The sequence below is a fragment of the Lipophrys pholis genome, assembly GCF_963383615.2.
Source record: "Lipophrys pholis genome assembly, chromosome: 10".
Taxonomy (NCBI): domain Eukaryota; kingdom Metazoa; phylum Chordata; class Actinopteri; order Blenniiformes; family Blenniidae; genus Lipophrys; species Lipophrys pholis.
In genome coordinates this window covers 2032250-2056915 of record NC_137640.1, presented here as the reverse complement: position 1 = coordinate 2056915, position 24666 = coordinate 2032250, and the positions used below count along the sequence as shown (strand labels likewise).

At 42.4% G+C, this 24666-nt stretch overlaps 1 protein-coding gene across 2 annotated transcripts in view; it reads right to left on the bottom strand.

The window, feature by feature from the left end:
• Positions 1-24666, bottom strand: part of naaladl2 (N-acetylated alpha-linked acidic dipeptidase like 2) — a 376461-nt gene that overhangs the window by 87787 nt on the left and 264008 nt on the right. The gene's annotated exons all lie outside the window — the stretch shown is intronic.

Here is a 24666-nt window from a genome sequence, read left to right as displayed (position 1 = left end):
CATTAATAACCACTAACCCAGGAATTCAATCCCACCACACAGACGCTAAAATCACATGAACACACAGGCTGTCACTATATTGTCTATATTGGTGGGTATTCTCTTATGACAGTTCGGCCGTGCAGGTTTCAGAGCTTCTTGTTTGTGAGGAAGTTAGTTTCCACAAAGAAACATGAAAACTACACTGATTTCAGTGTTTCTGTGTAAACGAGAACATTTTCTGAAACTCTTCTGATGGCGGATGTGCTTTTATTGTAATACAGCATATACAATAAGACGAGAAAGACGGCGGTCGAACAGAATGGATCTCGATCAGCATGTTGGGTAAAACTGCAGCAGGACGGATTGAAGCACAATAACACACTGGATCCAAGGAAAGAGTCGAAACTTAAGCGTTGCTGTACGACTCCATTTAGCCAGGAAGCCTCTCCTTAAGCAGTTTTCACCCTTTGCATGTGAACGTATTAAGTGAAGTGTTGCTCAGGCTTGAACTAGCAGAGCTCGATGACGGAGAGAGTCTGAAGTGTGGCTTAAGGATCACAACTCCACTGCTGCCGGCCATTTCAAACAGCGGGTGAAGCTGCGCTAATTAATCAAAGGCAAACCCATTACAAAATGGCGAGAGGCAACAATATATTAAGTGCAATACGATGAGAAGCAGGAAGAGAAGAAAGGAAGTGCAAGACCAACACAATGTGCCTCAGAGCTTCTATTTATTTGTACTTATGAGAGGCGTAAGGCTTCATCAGTCGAAGGCCTTGGAGCTTCAGGGAAACGTTTTCTCTCAGCGTGAGGAGCGTCTCACTTTTCAAACCAAATATCACAAAATGGAGCTTCCAATGGGAACGTCTCCATATTGATCTGGTTCAAATTAAAGACCTTAGGCAGAGGCAATTCTATTAATACTTTATATTTACCCCAACATCCAAGTGATTAGTGGACATTTTCCTGTCTGGATGGTTCAGAAAGATGAATATTAAAAATACACAAAGAAATGTAAAATACATATCAACGCTAACTAGGGAGGTCAGGTAGTTATATTACTGTGTGAAACACTGAGCAGGGAGCGTCTCCATGGCAACAGACATGAGGTGCCTCTCTCATCCACTTTTTATGAGACACTATTTTATAGTTTTTCTGGATTTTTTCGGTTAAACGCCGCTAACGTCCCAAAATCTAATGGACTGGTCCTTGGATGATGACAAATCATCCCTGAAGGTTTCATGCAATTCAGGTTAATAGTTTTTGCAAAAAGTTTGTAAAAATACATACGAATCAGTAAGTAAATAAATGGAAAACTTCCGACGTTCACTGGCGAAGGTAATTATGTTCTGCAAACATATCAAGAGTCAGAGAAAGAAAGTTGGTTCAACACCAGCAACCTCATCACCAGAGACATTTGGACCAGCAGACTTCCCCCGATGTCGTCCAGTAATTCAACTGCTCAGTGGATCAGGGAGATTTTACTGTGAGCCGTGCTACATGCTACATGCTACATGCTAAAGAGTTTCGGGGCTCACACACGAGCGATGCTACACATGATTAAAGTTTGATTGATACACTCATTAACAATGAAGTAGAGTGTGTGCGTCCCTCGGTCTACAGCCTGCAATCCGCATACAGCACACTGTATATAGGCGTATATATGTACTGTATGCGTACTGTACACTCGAATACTGGAGCCTTCGAGGCTGCTGGAGGTGTGTGTATTGTTGAAGCAGAAGCTTCACATATCGGTTGCGTATGGAGTAAGAATTCGGCTTTATGTAATTTAATAAGTACTGGTATCGGTATTCGGTACTGGCAAACAGCTAACAGTTAGTATTCATGTACTCATCCTTTAAAAAAGTGGTATTGGTGCTTCCCAGTAGGTGGCGATAATAAGCCTCTTTTTTAATCTCTATGCCTTCAGTTCAGTTAGTTTGAATTCCTTCCTGTGTTTGTGGTCGTGTCCAGTTTGCTGAACTGAACTGAAGCAGCTGTGGCATTACGATTCATCTTGGGTTTTTTCTGATTTCACTTGAGGACAGAATAAATGGTTGATTTACAAATCTGGTAACTATTTTGTCTTATTAGCTTTTTCTTAAGTCTTAAATGAAACAAAACAAAAAAAATCACATTTCACATCTTCAGGGAGTATATCAGTGTTTGTCAGCGTCCTTCTCGTAGCTCATCTCGGAGAAGGCAAAAAAGAAAGAATAATCTGCACATGTCAGGATGACTGAATGACATGTTTTTCTATGTGACTCACATAGAAAAGCGCCGTACTTGGTGAATTGTTAATACACATTAGGAACAATCATACACATTACAATGGTGCTTGCTGGGTGACATTAATAACAGGCTTCTTGACGTTCTGACAGCTAAATGGAAGAAAATCCACAGATGTCTTACAGGCATGGTGGGAGTTTGACAGTGCGAAATTTTCTGAGTATTTCTTTATTCACAGCAGAGTTCAACGTATCACATTAAAGACCATGTTTTCTAAAATGCTTTGCTGATTTCCACACGCCCACTTAATGTAAAGTGCAGCGTTGTTCTCCTTCAACACTGGTATTTGGGTAAATGGAGGGTGTTGACTGTCCAACGCTCCACCCTGGACTGTTCAGGTTCTATTATTTTTATGGTAAGCTTGCTCAGAAGGACCATCACGATGCTCCACTAGTGGGCGCACCAGGCACAAACAACCTCATTTCCAGATCTCCAGAGCACCGGAGACTCCGCCTCCACTAGGCGGAAGCACTTGCATACGGCGGCGTCCAGAATGTAAAGAAAGACGAGGGAGGGAGGCTTTAGTCGTTTAGTCATTTTCTTTGCTGTTTTAACTATTTTCACACACACAAAAAAAGCACAATGTGCAAATAAAATAAACATAACTTTTTTGGAACGTTCCATTTTCTGACAGCTGCAGGGAGCCATTACAGCGGGGCTAAAGAGCCACACGTGGCTCCAGAGCCACTAGTTGCAGACCCCTGCGTTAGCACTACATCTATTACAAATCAGCTCATCCACTTCAATTTCAATAAAAACAAAGTCAAGAACAAAAGAAAGGAAGGTATCAATTGCTCTTGGCATTACGAGACTTTACCCTCATCATGCGTTTATGTTTATGTTTATGTTTACGTTTATGTTTATGTTTATGTTGCTTTCATGATGAAGGAGCTCGGTTACGCGTCTTAGTTTTACAGTAAATGATGTGTTCTGTCCCGGAGGGTGTGTAAACTGCTTGAATTGAATAGAGAAAACCAAACCACACGTTAAAGAAGATTCATATGGAGTAAATCGTATCGCATCAGCACACATGCATTGGCCCGCTCTCAACACGGCCGTCCCGAGAAAGACATATGTCGCGGTTGTGTTTTAGACCCTCTTGCATCTTTGTACATTCCCTCGCAGTGAGTGGAGCCTCGGCTCTGGCAGTTTCCTCCGGCGCACCAGAGGAGACGCATGTTGGCCTGTCAGTCTGCGTTAGCGCTGTGCGGTGGGACAACACACACAGACAGCGCCGCCACTGGGGCATTTTGCATGCACTCAGTCATGTATGATCCCATTACCCTCATCGTGTTAGTTGTGGAGGGGCAGCATGGAGCGGGTCAAGGACACGGAGTGGGGGAAACCGTGCAATAATAAAAAACAAGCTGCCAAACAGCCAATCAGATGCACACTGACAATAACATTTGCATTGTAGCCTATGGATATGAGGTATGCATGGAGGTAAGACATGTATGAGAACACATATGGAGACTAAATATATATATATATATGTATATATATATATATACATATATATATATATATATATATATATATATATGACCCAGAGACCGCTGGGTCTGCAGAGCACCGTGCTCCAGCTGCCAGCAGGCAGGAATTAGTCACAGGGTTACGAGTCTGAACTTCAAATGGCCTCACAGACTCGGTCCGCCCATTTAGAATCATTTGACAGGGGAATAGGATTATGTAATTTCAAACAGAAAGGAAAAAGAAAAAAGGAGCAGTTGGAATTTGAGCTGCATTCAGAGTGTGTTTTCCTGCACTTCACTTGTTTGCTTGATTTGCATGTTAAATGAAAAGGTTGATGAGACAATCTGGACTAAAGCGTAGACGAGAAGCAGGTTTCTTCGTGACCACAAGTCATAAAATTGTCAGTAAAACTGTGGAACAAACTCACGACTGAACTCATTCAATCATTTATTTTACAGTCTTTCTTGCTTTAATTTCTTAATTTAAGAGATTTTAACGTCTTTTCCTGGAACAAAATCTAAATAAAGCTGTAGCTGTTGGTTGAACTATCAGTATCCTTCTTTAAATACACTTCAGGAAAAGTGGTAGGATAAGTGACTTTGCTATTTTCCTGCCCGGTGCCCAGATTAGTGAGTTAGAGTAAATCTGATCTGGGAAATAGAGTAGATCAACAGTTGGTTTGCTGCTGAACAACTAAACTAGCTATCACGTTACCGCCTCCATTCTCCAACAAAACAGTTTGTGTCTAGACTTTTCCTGTTCTCTCAGCCGGAGCAGCTCCTGGTTCGATTGATCCGTCTCAGAAACCCTCCTGACGTCTTTGAACCCATTAAATCCAGCTTCTATCAGACGTCGAGCTGCGGTGCATCTCTGAAACCGATAACCAGAGTTTTCTTGGCGTTGCAACGCAACTGCTGGAGCTGTGAGTGGATTGCTCTGGAGAAGTGAGCGAGCGAGATGCTGCAAATCTTTTTCCAATGGAAGTTTTTCAAAGATGTCAGATTTTAGATATAGTCCAAAACTGTATTTATCTTATTTTGTCAGAACTGAACAAATAATGTTTTCCAGGCCGTGTAAGATGAATCAAGTAGGTGGAGACTATGGGAAAACTGGCTTGAGATATATATATATATATATGTGTGTGCGCGGGTGTGTGTACTGGTTAAGATAATTAAAATGACAACATTTAAAGGAAAATATACAAAACTTGCTGAAATCACAAATGACCAAAAAGTTTAAAAGACTAAAAACAGCAATCAATCAAATAAAGTTGTGGTTATTCAGAATTTCTTCTTAAGATTTGTTTTGTGGCCCTGAAGCTATTTTATTCAGTAGAAAGTGTATTAAAAGGCTGCAGACCCCCCCTCCTAAGCATTCAGTCACAGATAGACAACTTTATGTAAACGCCAGTATTAGGACAATTAAAGCTTATCCATAAAGAGGTCACACTGAATTAAATAAACTGTTTAATTACATGGACAATATAATTGGGTTCGAGGAAGACTGTAGAATAGCAGCATAACATGAAACACAAATTTGACTATGAAAGCTGCCCTTTATTTTCTCGTTCATAAAATCCTCCAGCTGGAGAAAAAAAAACAAAACCAACAAATGAGGATCATCTCAGAGGGCGCACAAAGAAAGCCCTCTTTCATTGCCTCCCTCGCCCCCACAGACTCCACCGGCTCTGGGAGTTTGGCTCGGGCCAAGTTCTGGCACTGCCTCCTCCTGAGGAGGTAATTGATACTCGTGCTAAACCCTCTAATCCAGCTGATTGGGCTGAACATGTGTTGGAGGCGAGCGGAGCGGCGCTGCAGGAGCGGAACCATCCAGACTCCAGGTTCGTCTCATTCCTCATTGGAGCTGCGAGGACTCGGGAAGGGTGACGCGCACACGGCAGTGATTAATAACTTATAGGGATGCAGGGGAGAGTAAACCTTTAAATCAGTTTACCTGCTCAGGAGCTGACATTAATCTTTATTATATTGACATCCATAGAATAAATCCTGGCGTCGAAAGTTATTGGAGGATTTTAGTCACGAAAGAAATTATAGACTTTGCCGTAATATTCCTCTGTGTGGTTACTAGTTTACCCGAGTGCTTTTTTCCCCCTTCCTGGTTAAGTGGATTGAGTGCTGCAGTGATGGAGACGGAGTGGGACTGAGGGGGTGTCGTGATGAAGACAGAGGAAGATGAAGACGAAGGAGAAGAAAATCTAATGAACTGTGAAGGAATGGAAGTGGATCGGAAAAATCTTGATGGGTTGGATGGTGAAGGAGGAGAATGCATATTTGTTTTTATATGCTACACAACGTATTGTGTGCCACGGGGTAACTGGGGGGGTGGGGGTGGGGGGGGGTTACAGTGTATATGAGGGAACTTTTCTTTGTTGGTCCGGTGAAAACCGTCTTTGAAGACTGAAACAGGAAGACGTGGTCTAAGTACAGATGAGTGTGATGGACACTGCAAGTTTTGAATGTTGATAAAGGAGAGAGGTGTTTACTTGTAAACCTTTCCTATCCACTTTTCCTTAACTTGGGAGATGACATCGAAGGGTTAGGGAAAGGTGTTAGGAGACTTCCTAAAGGAGTTAGGAAAGGTGTTAGGAGACTTCTTAAAGGAATTAGGAAAAGGTGTTAGGAGACTTCCTAAAGGAGTTAGGAAAAGGTGTTAGGAGACTTCTTAAAGGAGTTAGGAAAAGGTGTTAGGAGACTTCCTAAAGGAGTTAGGAAAAGGTGTTAGGAGGCTTCCTAAAGGAGTTAGGAAAAGGTGTTAGGAGACTTCTTAAAGGAGTTAGGAAAAGGTGTTAGGAGACTTCCTAAAGGAGTTAGGAAAAGGTGTTAGGAGGCTTCCTAAAGGAGCTAGGAAACTTCCTAAAGGAGTTAGGAAAAGGTGTTAGGAGACTTCCTAAAGGAGTTAGTGAAAGGCGACCACGTTGTTGTTTCCATCAGACCACACTTCCACTAGCTGGTGTAATAATAATATGACGGCGGCGAAGGTTAGTGACGTCTGTCGTGGTGAAAAAACTACTCAAAAGGATGCATCGGTGTTCCCTAGGCTAAAGGAGGTTCTAAAGGAAGCATCAGTGGTTCCTAGGCTAAAGGAGGTTCTAAAGGAAGCATCGGTGTTCCCTAGGCTGAAGGAGGTTCTAAAGCAGGGGTAGGGAACCCTGGTCCTCAAGAGCCGCAGCCCTGCCTGTTTTCCATGTCTCCCTGCTCAAACACACCTGAGTTATCATGATGAACCCTGCAGAAAGCTTGATAACGAGCCAATAATTGCTGTCAGCTGTGTTGATGCAAGGACACATTGAAAACGTGCAGGACTGCGGCTCTTGAGGACCAGGGTTCCCCACCCCTGTTCTAAAGGATGCGTCAGTGGTTCCTAGGCTAAAGGAGGTTCTAAAGGAAGCATCGGTGTTCCCTAGGCTGAAGGAGGTTCTAAAGGATGCGTCAGTGGTTCCTAGGCTAAAGGAGGTTCTAAAGGAAGCATTGAGCCTCCTTTCCTCAGCTTTGTGAGAATCCCAACGCTCCAAATCATGGCCGCCACTTAAACACTTAAGGGGTTAAGGAAAGGAGATAGGAGGGACTGTTAGGAGATAGGAGGGACTATTAGGATGCACCCCAAGTTTAATTGAGCTGCTGGTCATCAAACACAGTTTTTAAAGTAAATGTGATTAGGACAGTTGTGGCAATTAGGTAAAGGAAAAATGAAGATAATCATCACGTGAAGGTGAACGGATGAATCAAACACTGTTCTATGAGAAGAAAAGGTCAAACGACACCAATTCAACCATTTCAGTTAGAAGTTCACCATGACGGTTACAGTTCTAAGCCAGTCGTTTCAAACATCAGGCTCTTGGACCAGAACCGGTCCGGAAAAGGCTCCAATCCAGGCCACCGAACCAACAAGCACCGTGCAAAAATTTCTAAGTAAACATTGATTTTTTTTAAAACAAATTTTGTTAGATTAGCGGCAAAAACAGTTTTCCCCTTGCTGCCATGCTTCAGTTGTGTCTGCAGTCTCCCTCGGATGACGAGTTGTTCTACAGTATTTGACACAACTTCAAGGTCTGGGTAAGAAAAATGTGACATTTGTGTGGAAAAACAATCCTGAAGAATGGAAATGCACAAGTTTTCTCTGGAAATGCATTTTATTGTAGCTCGAATTGTCTCAGGGGAAAGCAACAAAAACATGGCGTCTCATTTGTCCTGATGACTTATACCCAAAAACATACAAAGAAATTGCTTTTTTTTCTTTTGCGTGACAAAATATCCAGTACTTACAAATGTAAACGTAACCTGTAACTTGAAAAATAAATCAGGAATGTTCTTTAAATGAACTTAGATTAAGTTTTATCGTTAACTATTCACAGCTGAAGGAGTTAAAGCTCAAAGTCTGTCTCTGTGACAGAACGTTCCCGCAGACGTTGCGTGACAATTATTTCAGGAAATCTTCCACGTCTCAGCAAGAATTTTACTTTGTCCCTTTCCTGGCGTCTTCAGAAACGTCTTTAGAGTAGCGGACACAACACAACACTGAGACCCTGAGCTGAGACCTGGCAGAACAATATTCAGTCTGTCTTACTTTTTGTTTTTCTCATTAATATTAAAGATTCTCCAAACGGCGTGCGTCACTCGTCCTCCTTGTCTACCTGCTGCTAGCGTCACATAATTCTCACCAGGTTGTCTCAGGCAGCTTTTATGAATACGAGTACTCGATGCCACATCAACCGATACCCAATACTGTAATCAATATCAACATCTTAAAGATGTGCTCCGTTTATGATTTTCGCACATTAAATTAATCTGTTAATTTTCCTGCAGTACTTTTATAAATTCATTTCGGGCAAACAAAGGCGAAACTTAAGCTTAATTGTGTAGAACAAGTGGTAGCAGAAGAATAAAGGAAATTAAATAGTAATTATCAGTATAGTTAAAGTGGTATAGTGTGACTCAAACATGCATCTGCCACCGATGGCTGCTGGAGCAACAAATATACATAAATCTACGCCTCTGCCCAGTAACGCTTCCACTGACGTTTGCAAACTTCTTTTTTTATTTTTTTAAGGTTAACAAATGCTTGACGATCCCGTTGTTTCCAATAAAACACGTCGAGCATCACTGTCATACAAAATGTAAAAAGCAGGATTGACTTGCAGCTCTACAAAGAGACTCACATCTTGGAAGGATCCATGAAAATACTGTCTTTATCTGTAAGATCATTCCGCTGCAACAGCAACATTTCCTCCACTGCCCAGCATTTTTGGTAAACCAGTGAGTCTAAGACGATATCATGGGGGATTTTAAATTATGTAAGTGTTCATGGTAGTGAGCCGCAGTCTGAGCGGAGAAATCTGAAAGCGTGGGGTAATATAATAGGGGCTGGTAGTATCCGTAATGATGGTGGCCTGATTTACTCTGGCTATCCCAGAATAGAAATTAAAAAAATAAAGACAACATCAAGACATCTACACATTTCCATTTCAGAAGGTGCTCCAGTACCAGCCCTTACAGGAAAGACTGTTTTGACCGTTTGCTTATTATTCTATCTAATTTTGGCTCATCAATATAATAAACCTCGACATACTTTGACGTTCAACCTTGGCCTCACCGACTCGTACCTCTGTCAACCACACCACTTGTTCAAATGTGATATTTACCTTCGCCAAAGAAAGCTGGGCTGGGAAGGTTCTGTTTTTGTCTGCGTGTATTCGTTCATTTACTTATTTAATAATTGGTTCATATGTATGCATTTACTCATCCTAAAGGTGTTCTACTGGGTTGAGGTCAGGAAAGGAAGGGGCAAACTGTTTCCACGAAGTTGGGAGCATGAAATTGTCCAAGATGTCTTGGTGTGCTGAAGCTTTCAGACTTTCTTTCACTGGAGCCAAGGGGCCGAGCCAAACTCCTGAACAACTAAGCCCACACCACAACCTCCTCGCTCCACTAAACTTTACACTTGGTACAACGCAGTCAGACAGGTACCGTTGTCCTGGCAACCTCCAACCCTGACTGTCCATCAGATTGCTAAGCACGATATAATTATATAGTGAGTCGTGTTGCACAGATACTTTTCTCTCCAGGCGATCGATTAAACGGCTGCAGTGTGACGAACGAGAGAGCACATGGAAAGCAGAGGCATGAGTGAAAAGTCGGAGTACGTCAGTCAATTTTTCAAATCTAATGGCGAATAATGAATAACGACGCGGCATCCATCAAAGGAGCAGCATCACTATAACATCGTGTTCATTCTTTGGTCGTGTAAAAATGAACCCTGACCTGATGTCTGTGTGGGCGCAGCTCATTTAAGGAAGTGAGGATCCTGCCATCTGATTTGCACACAAAACCACAATACAACGTTTGTTTGGTCTGATTGAAGCTCTCTGGTATTTGCTGCATTTCAAACACATATAAACTCGAATAAAACTGTCATTTGAGTCATTTCTGCCTCGGCTCAATCTCACTTGATACACTTAAACCTGACCTGCTAAAAATCAAACTGCATTGATTTACATTCAGTCGTACGCTGAACATTTCAGTTTAAAGATTTACCACAGAAGAGACGTGTGAGCAACGGGAAAATCAAACTTCAGTTCCCCCCCGCCTGAGACATGAGAGAGGCATGAACGTGTTTTGTTATTCATCAAGCAGAAGGTGGAACATAGAAGCTGTGAACAAAACGCAAGTAAACCGTGGCCATGAAACAGGTGGCGTGTTTAAAACCACAAAGGTACCGGGGATCCATCCATTTCTGCTCGTTTGGTAACAAACATCTGTAGTAATACGTCTGCTTTGCTGTGCTGCTATGAATTAGAATGTATTGATCCTTTGTTATGCTGTCGGCTTTTATTAGTCGGAGGTTCCGTGACGAGGCATCGTTCTTGCGTTTCCGTTTCAGAAATGTTTTGAATTTACACAGCGACATTTTGAAAGCGTCCGTTTACACGGAAACAACAGAAATGCTGAAAATTCTTTTTTCCCTTATTTTTCAAAACGTTTCACGTTGGGAGCAGTTTTCAAAAAGTTGCGGTTTCACTGTCTCAGACCACTTTTGTCATGTGAACGGACGCCCAAAATACAATAAAAGTTTAGCGTTTCACTTAAACATATTGTGTACATGGGGCTTAAAAAAAAAAAAAAAGAAGCTTTCAATCAAAGTCAATTTCAGAAAAGGACAGATAATTAAAAATACAGACTAAATGCACATTTATTGATGATTTCTTGACGAGCGTCTTGTTCGGAAAGAATATTCTAATGAATGCAAAAATGTGTAAATGGAATGCTTTTTTTATTTTTTACTAAACAAAGGCATTACAATAATCAATATTATCCGCTGACTTCGTCTCACCCTTTGTAACTCTCACCCTTTACGATCGCCTAATTCTAAGAATTGCCTAAAACAAGCTCCACAAATACACTTTCCATGTCAAACCTCTTAGTTCTGAGTGATGACCCAGAGCCCATCTCCATAATAAGAGGTATTTTTCATAAATAAACTGCTGTGTCATGAGAAGGCCGGACACAGTTTTCTGGACGCTCTGTGTTTATAGAAGTGAATAAAATGCAGGACATACAGATAAAAGACTGATCATCGTCTGCAGCGGTAAAGTTAACTGGAGCAAACGGCTCGTCCACCAATAAATCAGCTCAGCTGAGTCAGCGACTGCTTCGTTGTACTTTATCCTCTGTTTACAAGGAATTTAGTGGACCGCCCCACAAACCGAGGAGGAGGAACTTTAAAACATGAATATTTAGATGGACCCGGGGGAGTATAAGCTCATCTGCACTAATGGTGTTTAAGTGAGAAATGAAAAAAAGAAAATGCATGCACACTAAAGTTCTGTGCCTGTTGTTCGGTTGTGTCAAGTTGTCTCATGGAAAGGACTAGACACAAAACTGTGGAACGACAGCTTTACCCTAAATTATACAGAGTAATTGATCAATAAATATAAATATAAACAAGTGATGCTATTCCAAACCTGCAACAAGGGTTGGTGCTGTTATAAAACATATAGAGGTAAATAATCTAATGGCGGGACGGATTAAAGTGCCTCCAGAAAAGACGGAGAGCAGTGGGAGACGCAGGTGAATCAGATGAGGGTAATTAGACACACGGAGGAGAGGCAATCAGACGATTGGACACATGGAGGGGAAACGAGAAGGAGAGGCGAGCGCACACACAGGCCTCGTGCACACTGTGTGTGCTTGGACGTGATGGATGAACGCTGAAGGAAGCAGCCCCGCCAGAATAAAAGCTGTGCTCTCTTTATGCCTCATCCTTCTTCTTCTTTCCTCCTCATGTTGTCTAGATTCTGTCACTCGTATTTAACAACTACTTGAAAATGGAGCTACGCTGACCTGGGTTGCCAGATATGGTGGGTATCCCCCTATTAGCGGCTACCCGAAACTAAAGTTTTCATTTGAAGACGTTGCTGTGGAAACAAGACCTTCGTCAAACTCCAAACTGAGAGGAACCTTCTATTGAGCTTCGTCTTTTATCAACAAGCAGCAACAGCAGAACTCCCATCAAGCAGTGATTGTATATATAATAAAATACACAAGAAACTTTGTACTCAGTTTTTGCTCCAAACTTAAAGGTTCAACAGGATCATCTGGCAGAAGCATAGAGCTTTCTATTTATCCATACATATTTGTCTGAATTCATTACTGTCCAGCCACTTTGCTTTGCTTCGTTAGACAAAGAGGAAGATGCATGTTTAATACCTGACTCACTCAACCCAGTGTATCGTCTCTGAGCCCGAGAGCTATCTGTTTACACATTCTTCTTCACAACCACTCATTCGCAACGCTACGTTTAAAAATCAAACAGAATCTCTCATGCCTTTGTTTCCTGCTAACTTCCAGCAAAGGAAATCTTTTTTTTTTTTTTACAGTGTGGAGGATTAAAGGGACTGAGTCCTCTCTGCAGCGATATCCAGGAATTCCCTCTGATGGTTTTAATTTTAATTTGACCATGATTTATTGATGTCAACACGCCGTCGTCTCACTCTCTGTCCTCCTTCCTGTCTGCACTCTCCGCTCACCCTCGCTCATTCCCATCTTCGAGGATTACTTCAAGTGAGACATGTCGCAGATTTCACCACATCGGTGCTTCGAGCTCGCGTGACGGTTCCTCACTACCGTTTCCGAGCACCGAGGGGCGTTCTGCGGCCGACAGCTGTGCTGTGGCGGAGTGCGATGCAGATGTAATGTACCTCCATCATTCCTTATCAGCTTCAGACTTGCAGGACGGCTGGAGCCACTGACAAGCGACGACTGCCGCTTAGCAAGACTCCATTTGCTGCGTTTTACAAGCCAGGCATGCAGGATGAGGAACACTATCAGAAATTGACTAAATGCCACAGCAAATTGGTGTCGTAAAGTGGTATTTCTGCTCCGAGAGCCAGTCATAAATCAGGGCCCGGTGTGCTCCTCAAGGAGCCGGGGTGATAAAAGCGATGCCGAGTTCAAGGAGTCGTTCCAAAGTCTGCATGAGTGGACATATTTACTGACGTGTGATGTGATGTCATACGTGTACTGGCGTGCTGCTTCATAACAGAGTGGGCTGCAAAATGGCTTCACACGGAAACATTCTGAACTGTGACGTACAGCTGGATTCACCGGGTTTTCTGTTCAGCAAACCTGAATATTAGCCACACCCACCAAATTTAAAAATAACTTCTTTTTTTTTTTTTTACATACTGTATATGCAGGTGTCCATGTTGTGAGAGAGAGAGAGAGAGAGAGAGAGAGAGAGAGAGAGAGAGAGAGAGAGAGAGAGAGAGAGAGATAAAACAAGTGAATTACACTAAAAATACACAAGTACAGAGGGTTTTTATCTCTGTTGATGAAGTATGTTATCGCTTATTTGCTGATTGTGATTCTGCGGAGAAAGATTTTCCTCTGAGGAGAAGGATTGGTCATCTGAGTTACGTGATGCGCCTGAACGTATCGGCGGCATGAAGCTCATCAACATGTAAAAATCCATAAATCAGCCACGTCATCGTTCAGGACGCAGGGTTTAAAGCGTGTGAAACAAGTAGCGGCTTTTCTTCTGGAAAATACGGTCCTTAATCTGGCAATGAAGCCGACAGAGTCAGGGTACAGAGATAAAAGTCAGCAGTTTAAGACATTCTCATACACACACAGTGGTGCAGTGGTTCACCTCGCCACATGATGGTCAAGGGCCAGTTGTGTGGAGTTTGCACGTTGTCCCTGTGCATGTGTGAGTTTTCTCTGGGTACTCCAAGTTTTCGTCCTCCCAAAAAACATGCATTTGATATTATACACAAATTGGACAGTGTGTACTTCACTTGTTTTTATGTTGTTATGATCCATTCATATCTTGGATTTTTACACTTTGATTTTCTGTAAGGTGACCTGAAAGGCGCCTCCAAATTAAATGTAATATTATCAAATGTATTATCATTTTCATTCATTTTTTTTTAACATTTCCTTTCAATTCCTGAAAAAAACTAAAACTAGAGGGTAATACTATTCATGATTGAATCAAAACACACATTTTAAAAACTTGATTCATTCAAATTATAATGGAGACAAAATAAATGACAAACTGAGGTGCAGTACAAAACCACATTTCAAGGAAAGGACACTCAAGGGGGCTTCAAATTGGTTCGATCTCAAGGGTGAATAAACATTTACATATAGGTTGTCATTTGTCTGGTGTGGGTCGCAGAACTCATTGTTGCTTTAAGAGCAAGAACGTTTATTAGAATTTCAAGAATTCAACACAGACTTGATGTTTGGGGCATTTCATGTGGAGACTTCAGCACAAAATCTTCCTGAGAATTTACACGGCGACAATCTAGATCTCAGAATGAATTGAATAGGACGCATTCCTGCAGTCACTTCAGAGAGACATTCGATAATAATAAAAAAGAAAATCAAGAACATCCATGCATCAATTGATCTTCTATAATGTTCCGACTAGAAAGGTTCCGCAGCTGATCGCAGCCAAATAAAGACAAAATGCATGAAAAGTATGAATTCTATAGATATGTACGTATCGATCTAATGTAAAAAGAAAGTGGCTCCTAAAGGACGACCGGCTTCAGTCTGTGAGGAATGTGACCACAGTCTGGAATAATGTCTAATTATGATTTTATAAAGACTCTGCCTGCAAACAGCCAGTAATTGTTGACAATCTAGTGAAATCAATTAAATCAATGGCAACATGATCACTATTCTGTAATATCCAAGACGAATGGCTGTAAATTGAGCAGTGTGACGTTCAGGCAATCAGAACTACGATGTGTATCTGTGACAAAGAGAAGCTCTTTATCTTATCCTTCTCAGAATTGAACACCAGAGGCTGTCGGTCCGTGTTTCATTACATCAAGTAAACAAATGGGTTCTCAAGGGCTTTGTATCAGTTGGGATCATGTGGAGCAGCACATGGCAGGACAAATGCCTGGATGGGAGTCATCCATCTTTATCCAGACAAGGGTCAAAGGGAGCTGGAGCCTTTCCAAGTCATCACCAGGCTGAAGGCAAGAATCCAGCACTGGACAGAGAAAACAACCGTCCACGTATAATAAAAGCTACGATCTGTTCAGGTGTCGATTTGGGCCACGTCTACACCACAACGCTTTCAAGTGAAAAATATTAAACGTTGGTGGCGTCTTGGTTTTTCCCCTTTGCAAGACTCAGAGCCAATGGAAACGCAACTTGCAGAAAACAGCTCCTAAGAACTTTTTGAAAAAGCTCCAGGGAATTGAGTAGAAACGTACATTTTTCAAAACACTCTGGCCACATCAGTCGCAGCTCCCTGGCTTCACCTCAGCTTCTATCATATATTCATTTCTAACAGCAGCAAACTTCTCCTAAACTTTTCCAGTCTGAGACCAGGAAATCATTTGGAGGATGTGTTTGTTAGTTTGGTAAAATCACCAGCTGTCTTTGTCATGTGATCAAAAACATAAACATAAAAGACATGAGATATATATATATATATATATATATATATATATATATATATATATATATATATATATATAAAAAAGGCCTCATGAATTAACTGTGGCACATATTTACAACCAAGAGCTAATTTTCAGAATCAAAAGGATGGAGGGAATTATTTGGAGCTGTCTCTTTGAACATAACAAAGGTGTTTATTACGGGATGTCAAACAGTCAAGTGTTTTCTGGCGCCACGGTTCGAATCTGCTGCAGGATCATTATAGCCGCTCCGGATGTGGAGGGAATTTACAGACAAGCCCAGAAAAGGCACGTGTTGTTGATGCTGTTAATTTGTTAATGCTCATTCTTCAGCGCTGCTCCCTATTCGCCGCCATGTTTTCTTCTGCGTGAGTCAAAGGACTTTCTCCGAGAGTGGGAAGGCACATCATGTTGCGGGGGTCGTCTGCACATTTCTCCTGGACTGTAATCGTCTGCAGAGAGCTGCAGATATGGCCCCGGGTGAAAACAAGAGTACATGCCAAAGTGGAGATGGAAGATTCCTCTGACTCTCAATTTCTTCCTTCTCTCCACCGGAGCCTGAGCGTAGCCCTGAACCGAGGGGCTGTGGAGGACGAGGGCATGTCAGATATTCTCCTCACACCTCAGTGGCTTGTCTGAGCTCTCTCCCAGGTCCCCGAAGCCGAGGCGATTGCCTGATGACACATGTCAGAGAGGACACCCACGCCTGGCTCCCAACAGCATGGAATTTCACTTTTAGATTTCTGCACGCAGATGCCAAGAGACACGCACTGGAGAGCTCTTGAGTTTTATTCCATTACATAAAGGAAAATAAATAAAAATGTTGCTTATGATAACGTGATGTAATAACGCTGACTTTTATCTGGAGGAGTTTACAATATCTGCACTCATAAATACAAATGAACCGATCCTGGACAAATACATTTAGGTTACTCAGCAAAACAAAAGCGGGGTAGAAAAAAAAAAAAAGAAAATTCAAAAAAGCAAGAAAAACAGCCTGTATACGGATGCTGTTTGCCTCCCTGATATTATTTCAACCTCTGGCTGCTCTCATCTATTCATCTCTTGTATTTGGAAGCATCTTGAGATGCTGTTAGTGTCCAACCATCTTCCACCGTGATCTGATCAGGACCTTTAAACTTTCCATGAATTCCTTTCATCTTAACAATTAACAACATGACTTATTGCTGAGCACATTTCCTTTCCAACCGTTTATCTGTTGCTGCTGGACACGAGCCTTCACCTCCTCCTCCTGTTCTCCTCCTCCTCCTGGTCTAGTCGGTCCAGAAACCTTCAGTATTCTAAGGTTCTAGCTCCTCCTTGATTTTCCTCCATTTGAATATTGGATCATAGGAGCTGCATTCAGAATCTGCTGTGTCTGTGTCAGCTGGACCGGCTCCGCCCACACATGACCATCTTGGGAAGAGGAGGAAGTACTTCCTCTCGTGGTGCCATGTGCCAGAGCAGAGCTGCCTAATTGTGGGAGGAGTCAAAGGGAGGGCCTACCTTGACTGGGATTGGCTAAACCCCCAATGACACTATATAGGGTTTGATTTCTGATTGGCTGGTTGGAGCAACACACTTTTTAAAACCTGAAACAAGCCAGGGACAGAGAGGACAGACTGTCTTCACTTCTGGGACGTCAGTCCAGGTATGGGGACGAGTAGTACTGCTGGAGAACCTTTAGGAAGTGGATTTTGAAGAATATGAGCCCTTTAATTCTTTCTTTTCTTTTGGCGCAACCAGAGAGAGCACGCAAAGGTGAAAAAACAACGGCAGTCCAATGACTGAGTTGACTAAAGCGTCATAAGTTTTACTGTTGTCAGTATTAAGAACTGCGTCAGAAGCACAGGTGGATAATATCGTACCGGTATCGGCAAAATTGGATTTGAAAATAATGGGAATATCAGATTTTGGCACATAAAGCTCAGGAAGAACAAGATTAAAAGCAACTGTGTTCCCTTAGTTTTTATTGTTGTTTTTGGTTCTGTGACACCAATTGAAGAAGATTTATGTATGTTCTGTACAGGGTTGGGAAAATAAGTTAAACTTCAGCGTAAACCATTCGGTCTCCCTCTCTTTGCTTGTTAGCTTCTTTCTTTGCTGCATTTTTGGTTGTTGCATTTTGTATTTGGTTGACCGAATAAACTATTACTACTACTACTATCCAACATCATGCATCCCTTCTCTATAGAATCTCAGCTTGTGGGTCACGTTGGCTGAACCCCAGAAGGTTTTATGATTTTCAAGGGGGCTGTGGTGTTCAGAGTTTGAGAATGGCAGGAGCAGATCAATATTTATCTGACTCTGCGATAGTGTAAACAGGGATATATGAATATAAACTTACCCTCAGTGAGCCCCAACCAGTGTGATATGAAATCCAACCATCCAATAAACAAGCTCTAATACACACAGAATAAAATGCAAATTAACATCTTCCTGATGCTTCAGCTAACTTTAAACAAGTACAGTATGTAAACTTCCTGGAACAAACTACAGTGAATGTGTGTGCGTGTGCGTGTGTGTTTGTGTGTGTGTGTGTGTGTGTGTTTGTGTGTGTGTGTGTGTGTGTGTGTGTGTGTGTGTGTGTGTGTGTGTTCACATGGAGGTGGAAACTTTCCTGGTGTGAGAGGAGAAGCAGATGTTCAATGAGAAAACAAATGTTCAATGAAGCGAACACCTCTGTTGCCAACGTCGCAGCACGGCTGCACATCTGGTGGTTCCAAACACGTTACAGACCCCCCTCCAAACTGTTTACTGTTTACTCATCACAGGCTGAACGAGCACAATCACCAACATAGTAGATCACATCGACTGGCCTGTCTGGATGACTGAGTGGAGTCGGGGAAGAGGCAGAAGTTGCTCAGGAAGGCGCCGGTGTGGCGGCGCCGTATGAATCTGCCTGAATAAAATATCCACATTGTGTGTTATCGTTGGCTCCTCTCGGCTTTTTACCCTGATGAAGTTCGAAGACCGAACACAAGACGGGCTTCACTTGTCGTGTGTGTGATCCACTGATCTCCCCCTTCCACCTTAAAAGACACACCTTCGTCAACACGTTGCTTTAAGAGTTTTTCTCAGTTTCAAATACTAACCACTTGGATGCATTTTACACAAGTTTGGTTCACAAGGTGACGTGAGCAACTGTGTATATGCAGAGTAAGAAGTACAGGTGTATGCTGAGTACAGGTAGCAGTTTAAGTCATGAACACAAAGTGATTTAGCTTTTATCCTTTCAACTCCGGATGTTTCTGTGTAAAATTCAAAGAAATTCTTGTCAGTAGTTCTGGGTTGTCTTTCTACTAGTGATGTACAAATGAAGCTTCATGAACCACTTCTTTATTTTCTGACTCCACCAGAGGGCGCTCTTGGTTTGAAGATAGAGGCTGAAGGACGGGCAATGAAGTGTTTTTAAACATTTGTTGAACAGACAGCGCCATCTACTGGCTTCAGACAATAAAGACAGTGGTTCATGAAGCTTCATTTGACCGTCACTACTTTCTACCTGACCTGGCAAGCTCGTGAGTAAATCTGCTTCATTCCTTTCTCTCGTTGTCAGAGTTTCTGGCAAAATGAACGAGTTTTCAAAAACCAAAACAGCTGTTGATCGTGACACCATAAAAAGGGAGGAAACCAAAGAGCTCAATTTGTTCAAGTCGACTGGGAGAACAAAAGAAGAGACATGACGAACACAGCATCTCACAAAATATTCTTTACGATTAACAAAACACAAAAATCCTTTTCAAAATAAGTTAATCTGGGATAAACATTTCCCAAACTGACAATGTTGTCAGCATTTGAAGCGGCATTAATGGCACTACTGTCGGGCCAGAAAAACCCAAACTGACACAAGCAGTTTTCTTAATGATCACGCTACCAGGTGCCGAGACATCTGCCTTTTAAAACCGACTCCTGGACACACACACACACACACACACACACACACACACACACACACACACACACACACACACACACACACACACACACACACACACACACACACACACACACACACACACACACACACACACACACACACACACACACACACACACACACACACACACACACACACAGCAGAATGTCTCACACTGTGGTGACCAGAGACGGAGGAGGCTGCACCGCACACTGACAGCGAAAACATTTATCAAGGAGCATCCGACAGGACCGAGGCACATTTCAACACCGTGGGAAATGTGTTACACAACCGTCTACGCAGAAACGCAGATTCGGCCAAGTGAAAAGCGCTCCAGGTAACGAGGTGACGCGAGCAGCGAGCGAACTGAGGTCACATGCAGCGAGTCAGGAAAGACTGCAGAGCGCCAGGAACACCTCCCGTCCACTTTCCTCCCGAGGGTTTGGAATTATTATTATTTATTTATTTATTTATTTATAATTTTCCAAAATCATTATGGCATAGCCAAAAAGTTGTCAATAAACATGTAGTAAGCAATCCGTTTAAGGCTTGAATGTCACCCCTGTCTTTACTTTTGTACATCAGAATCAGAATCAGAAGAACTTTATTGATCTTTGGGGGAAATTTGCTTCGTCCAATAAACAAAATACATCAGTCTTTTGGCGCTTTTCCACAAGGACCTACTCGACTCGCCACGACTCAGTTTCGTTGGTTTTCCATCGATATAGTATGACCACGGCGAGGGCGGAGTCATCAGAACTTTTCCCCGTTGTGCACAAGTGATCACCCCCGACAGAATCTGTATCTCCTGGTGTGGAGCCAACATGCATTTAGAAGAGTAGAGTTACAACTCCAGGTTGGAGGTTGGAGGAAGCCGGTCACAAGGTAACAAGGAAACCAGTTAATCTGAAACCCCGATGGTATCCGTGGCTGCGAGACATCTCTGATACTGGTAGTGAGTTGCTCCGTGGAGCTCCTGAATCCTCTGGTCGCCGCCAGACCAAGACACGTCTGCAGCTCGTCGCTGCTCCACTGGTTGATTTCTGAGCGTCTCTCTCTCTGGTTGTGAGCGTAAAGTACCCGGTACCAAGTACTAACACGCAGTAGAAACACATCAAAGGCGAGGGCTGAGTACTCTGTACTCTCTGGAAACACACCGGAGTCTTTTGAAAACACGCTCCCTGCAGAACGCATGGTTCGTCAAACCCTCCATCAGCGCCAGAGGAGCAGTGGCTCTTACTCTACGTATATTTCAATTACCCGTCGCAGCGTCTTGTCTAGTCTTTCACACCACAGACAGGCGTCTGTTTCTAACTAGGGAAATTACTGAGTGAGCAATTTTAATTAAAGCAAACGGGACACATGTGACGTTTGAGCTTGTTGAGCACCTGCTGTGACTCTGAGGCTTTCTATGTGTACTTTCACTATTCTACTACTAGATCATGTGTATAATCAGTCAGAGCCGTGCTTGTTTTTACACACATACTTAAGTATGAGTACAAGTTGACAGATTTGTGTTCAGATCCACCCAGTGATGATAAATGAGGCCCCAGTCAGGATTACAGATGTGAGGTGAACATGGCCTCGACCCACCAGAGACTTCTTCCTCCTTTCAGGGGAAAACCGGAGAATGTTTTGTACTAGCAAACATGATACACAATCTTTTTACTACCTCATGGGATTTAGTCTTAATGACGTGTTGCATCTGGTTAAGAGTGGATTTAGATATGAAAATGTGTTTTATGCAACAGTTCTTCCTACAGTTGAGCTCATTGGTGGATAAAACACAATATTATACCAAACGAATGTGACTAACTGTATATTACTGGCTCTTATTGTAGGTTTAGAGGTAGCAGTTATGTACATACATTCAGGCTATAATCACAACTGAGAATTATAAGATCTGAAAACCATAAAACCCCCACCACCCCCAAAAAAGTTGAAATAGATTAATAATAGTCCATCCATCTTATTGATGTGCCTCGGAGGTGTATTAATTCCACTCAGTGGGATGTTGTGGAAAGCAAGCTGTGTTCATGCAAGTGGCATTATCAATTCATTCATTTGGTCAAAATTGCAGATGGCAGAGCTTTATTGAAGACGCCCTCACGGGGTGAAAATGGAAATTGGCCATTGATGGATAGGATAAATTCATTATCAGTGGAAATGTCCTGCAGGTTTAGAGTTCCCTTCCGGGGGTTCGCAAACAGACAGTTACTAAATCTGATATGAGGCCGATAATAAAATGAGTGTCTGGTAATGTAATGGATCTACCAAGACCGAATATTAATGAGGGTTACACTGCTGAGCGATAACACTCCTTCACTATACTGCTGGAAATAAAGTGTTTGATTGGTCACTACTTTTGATACTTTCTCTAATTGCCTGTATTACATAATTAAACACTGCAATCGTTTGTGGAAACTAGAGAGTCCTCTGAATCTAATTGTTTTATAAAACAGCTAATAATTATATCATCAAGTAGAGAAGTTGCAGCAATATTCTTATCACGCACAAAACACTTATTACGATGACTGTCAAAATAAAAGTACCAAGTTCCAGGAGGCTATGGCCTGGGAGTCATGACACTACACACTCTGAAATTCCTTCCTACAAGTCCTCAGCTTGTTCCAGTTCCACCACATAATACAACTTGTAATGTGCTGCATTTAGCTCAGCCCAGAGACTTCTTTTCTTAATATAGATTAATATAATTAATATTTCAGACATGTACATTTTGTATTTTTTTTTTTACAGTGTGCAGTCATATATGTGTACACTCCATCGACCCACGTACATGTAAATAGAGAAATCCACATACAAACCTATTAGTGATAATAGGATTAAAGTTACATTTTATGAAAATAAGAGCAGCATGTTTGTGGAGGACTTGGTGCTAAAGGACTCGCAGACGACCTGATCCTGGGTCAGGGTTCCGTACGCAGCAGAGCAGGATTACTATTCCAACAACACTTCATCAGTACGGTAAAACTAACCCTCTCACGACGATCTAAACCCAGCTCACGTTCCCTATTGGTGGGTGAACAATCCCAGGCTTGGTGAGTTCTGCTTCACAATGAGAGGAAGAGCCGACATCGACGGATCAAAAAGCGCCGTCACTATGAACGCTTGGCCGCCACGAGCCAGTTTATCCCTGTGGTCACTTCTCTGACACCTCCTGCTTAAAACCCAAAAAGTCATTAGGAGCGCGAGTCCCTGCTTTCACCGCCGGTATTCATACTGAAAATCAAGATCAAGTGAGCTTCTGCTCTATGCAGCATTAATATGGAATCTACTGTGTAGCTCTATTGGCATAGAATTAGTATTACCTAGGGGCCAATGGTGATTTGTGATAATTGCTCCAGACGTCTGTGATCTTAATCCCGTACGAATGCACCACGTCTGTAATTTATTAAGTGAAAATTAATGAGGCGACAACTGAAAACAGAGATTTTCTGCACAAAGTTGGAAAGACGTCGAATCATATTTGGACATTAACTGAAATGGGATGATGCAAAAGAAGAGAATATGTCTTCAACTAATCAAACATGGTGTCCGTATTCATATTGTTTATTATACAGATTTAGATTTTACATGTCTATAGTAGGTTCACGAATTACCATGGGTCACTGGGTCATTTTAATTTCATGCAAAAAGGGCATTTGTCACAACAGCCATTTGACTTCTGTTGTGTTTGCTCATTTTTGACCAATTTAAAATAATAATAATAATAATAATAATAATAATAATAATAATAATCTCTCTCTCTCTCTCTCTCTCTCTCCTCTCTCTCTCTCTCTCTCTCTCTCTCTCTCTCTCTCTCTCTCTCTCTCTGTCTCTCTCTCTCTCTCTCTCTCTCTCTCTCTCTCTCTCTCTCTGTCCCCTACTTGATCACATTGTCTCTCATTCATGTGGCATCCTGGGGTATAATAATCAAATAACTGCCACAGAGATAGGCGTTGTACCAGGAACTGGCGTGAAGTCTGAGCACTAACGATTTCTGTCCTGATGCACGCCGCAAAAAAAACCAAGGTCCTCCCAGCTTTCGGGTTTTATGGTTAGACTGAGGAATGTTCCAGTTTATTGTGATCTCTGCTGTGTTTTCACAAAACTCCGTCTGTACTCACTGACCGACGCTGCCACCGTTGGAGTTCTGCTCAGGAAGCTTTCAGACTGAATATTGGTTCATTTCTACGGTCAAGTCGGGCGGGCCGGAGCCTCTGAGAGAATAAAGTCGTGAGATTAGGCAAAGCAGGAAAAATGAGGGACGCATGTTTCTGTGTGCTTCTCTGCTGGCTCTCTCTCTCTCTCTCTCTCTCTCTCTCTCTCTCTCTCTCTCTCTCTCTCTCTCTCTCTCTCTCTCTCTCTCTCTCTCTCTCTCTCTCTCTCTCTCTCTCTCTCTCTCTCTCTCTCTCTCTCCTCTCTCTCTCTCTCTCTCTCTCTCTCATCTCTCTCTCTCTCTCTCTCTCTCTCTCTCTATATATATATATATAATCCAGTTTGATTGCGAAGAGAACTGGACCCAAAATCTGACCTTTTTCACCTCCGCTCCAGTCTGGGGAAAAGCACCAAGAGCGAAATAAACTCTGGCGCACTTCTTTACTGGGGTATTCCAAGATGAAGATTACCCAGGATGCCCTCTGTTCTGGCCTTAGACGAGCAGATTAAATTGGGAATACAGCGGAAATATAAAATGGGTGGCTGATTCCTACAGAGAGAAAATGTGGCCATACATGAGCAGTCGGAGAGTGATACCAAACTCTTCAGCAGGTTGGGGGTGTCCTGAAAGACCTCTCAGGTCCAGCTTCACGGAGGAGGAAAATCTCTTCATGTTCATTTCTTTTTAATTTTAAGTTTAGGCTCCATCCCCCCCCCCCCCTAGTATTCTCAGGCTGCAAAGGCGCCCGGAGGCTGGATAAACATCATGAAGACCTCTCGCACTAATTAAGCTTAAAGTTGCCATCCCAGCCAGAACTTCCACATTCGAGTGGGCTGATAAGCTTTAGCTAAATCTGTGCATTTTCCACCCTCAAGGCAGTACAACAAA